This window comes from Tigriopus californicus, chromosome 1 (genome assembly GCF_007210705.1).
Source record: "Tigriopus californicus strain San Diego chromosome 1, Tcal_SD_v2.1, whole genome shotgun sequence".
NCBI classification, from domain to species: domain Eukaryota; kingdom Metazoa; phylum Arthropoda; class Copepoda; order Harpacticoida; family Harpacticidae; genus Tigriopus; species Tigriopus californicus.
In genome coordinates this window covers 9,038,152-9,041,236 of record NC_081440.1, presented here as the reverse complement: position 1 = coordinate 9,041,236, position 3,085 = coordinate 9,038,152, and positions in this window count along the sequence as shown.

Here is a 3,085-nt window from a genome sequence, read left to right as displayed (position 1 = left end):
CTGAGAAGTCCAGCAAGGAAAATAATCTGGTCGTTACAGAGAGAGTGACAAAGAAAGAAGGGAGTTTAGATGATTTTGGGCAAGTTTTTCCAGGTCTAAATTGTAAGGCTCTAAGATATCTGATTGAAGAGATAGTAGCAAAAGTGAAGTACAAGACTCCGAACAGATTAGGGAATCAGCTGTCTAGCAAGGGTGCTGTAAGTTAATGCTCTTGCTTTTTTCATTTATCCTTTTGTCTTTCCCCAACCCCTCCGATCACTCATTCTTTTTCAGAAATATTATGTTGTAGACAAGTCATGATTATTCTAACATTGTTTTATGAGTTACCTTTCAGCTGTCGCTCATCGCTCCTTTTCATTTGCAAATTGTTGCCCCTTTTTTTCCCCTGTAACCAAGTTTGTGTTGGCTTATTGCATAAGGCCAAGGGGGGGAGTATGTTCCGTCCACAATCGAGTACATCATCCTAATATGACATATATGTAAATGATGTACAATCTAGGACTAGGATAGTGACCACATTTTGCAGGATAGTTAGCCTTGAAGATTGGCCCAGGTATGCCAGGCAACCGAGATTGGTCTGTAACCGTGGGGAGTAGAGGTAGCTAGCAATTTGTATCCTTAGTCAATTGATTGACGATTGTTTGAAGCCCTGATAAAGGAAGCTCAAACTAGTGCTCGTAGGCCCTGATTAGGATTATAACCGGAGGCCTTAAGATAGGTCTAAGAAATTTAAGCCCATGTACTAGGTGCTCTCCATTTTAGAGAGCTATCAAGGTATTTTTACCTTGTGCTTGGGTCAGGAGTTCCATGTTTCCGTTCACCACGGGAATTCAATAACTCAGGACCTTTCACCCCTGGCTGGTGGACGAAACAGGAAGTGAGGTGTCAAAGTAGGTCAGACATGTCCTGATCATGGAGTGAATTTTTCAGGTGCTCGAACTCGTTATTATGGGCATTAGTCCAAAGGAACTTGGCATGCTTTTTGGTGAGAGATCGTAGGAGTGGGGTCTCACGGGCAATTAAGGGAATGAAATCCGTATTTGAGCGGGACATGTACGCGTACAGGAAAGAGATCAGTTCATTCTTGTTCCGCGGCTGGCTAGCGTCTTGCAGCCGCTGAACACGGTCTGCGTCCAGCTTGACTCCATCACTTGAGATCCTCATACTCCAAAAGGGGATCTCTTGCTGTCTGAATAGACATTTGTCTGGGTTCAGGGTCATGCCACTATGAAGGAGTCACTCCAAAAAGGTCTTGATGGTCCGGTCGTGCTCTTTGTAGGTAGCGGCGGCGATCAAAATGTCGTCGTGCACAGCATGTAGGCCAGGAATGTCGCTGAACCTTTCCTGTATGGCCTTCATGAATTCGCCTGATGTAGGCTTGACCCCCATGGGTAGTCGTTTGAAATGGTAAAATGCGCCATTGACCCAAAAAGCGGTGAGATTCTGAGATGATTTAGCTAGAGCCAGTTGGTGGAAGGATAATTAAAAGTCAAGCTTGGAAAAAACTTTACATCCCACCAGGCCAGCCTTATTTATTCGATTGTGGGGATTGGAACATGGCTATTGACCAAACTTTGGTTTAGGCTGCATAGGTCTTTTGTTATTCTGATCTGTCCCTGGTTTTTAGGTGCAGGCCCATGGTGGAGCTCGATAATATCTTCCTGAAGCATTCCACGAACCTCTTGATCTTTTTCTTGACAGGTTGGTTGTGCCTTTGGTTTGTCCCCGTGTCAAATCTCGGCGCACTACGGCACACTATAGCAGGATGACCCATTCTGTGGCATAATGAGCAAGTTTGATCTCTTGCTGGGCAAGTTCCTGGGGGATGGTTCTTGTTTGCACCGCACTTGTAGCAAGGAACTCCGTTTTGAATTCTTGGCCCAGCGCGACGGTGTCTGTAGTTGGGAGCTGGACCTGTGGTTCGGCCAACAAATGGGTATTCCCCGGCAAGGTTTGCGGGAGCATGTCCATGTGTAACGGAGTGCAAGGCGTTGGCCGAGTCCTCAAATACGTCGTAGAATGCCATTAGCGATAGTCTCTTCTAGAGACCAGTTTTTCTGAATCACAGCATCTCTGGTTAGAAGTGCCCAGAACGAGTTGTATCTGTTGGAAATTGAGCTAGGAGGGCAAGTTGGTGTGACAGAGAGAGTTGGAGAACTGTTGTTTTATTCAACAAACGCATGGTTTTTATAATTGACTAGAGTGATTACTAGATACGAGTAAGAGCATAAAGTGCAAAACCCAACACTATCTTGGTCGCCATTTTGATTGGATCATGCTCGTTAAATTCTTTTCAAAGCCGCACAGTTTAGCGTGCTGTTGCAATGCTCGGCGAATTTAGAGATGGGTTCGCCCTGCTCTTTATTCAAGGCTCGGAACTGCACAATGGCCTGCCATCTTGCCGGCGGTTCATGGTGGGCCTGTTGTGCTCGGTTCGTGGTGGGCCTGTTGTGCCCGGTTTGTGGTTGCCTTGTGCCCGTTCATGGAGGGGCTGTGTTTCCCCTGGAACCCGAATGGAGGGCTGTGTTTCCCCTGGAACCCGAATGGAGGGGCTGTGTTTCCCTGGAACCCGAATGGAGGGGCTGTGTTTCCCCTGGAACCCGAATGGAGGGGCTGTGTTTCCCTGGAACCCGAATGGAGGGGTGTGTGTGTTTCCCCTGGAACCCGAATGGAGGGGCTGTTGTGTTTTCCCCTGGAACCCGAATGGAGGGGCTGTGTTGTGTTTCCCCTGGAGCCTGGATGGTGGGCCATGAGAGCCCTGGAGCCTGGATGGTGGGCCATGAGAGCCCTGGAGCCTGGATGGTGGGCCATGAGAGCCCTGGAACCTGGATGGTGGGCCATGTGCCTCTGCATGCTATTGACTGTGATATTCCCTATCATAAAGTGAGGGGAAGTGTTGGGTTTTGCACTTTATGCTCTTACTCGTATCTAGTAATCACTCTAGTCAATTATAAAAACCATGCGTTTGTTGAATAAAACAACAGTTCTCCAACTCTCTCTGTCACACCAACTTGCCCTCCTAGCTCAATTTCCAACAGATACAACTCGTTCTGGGCACTTCTAACCAGAGATGCACTCTCTCTCT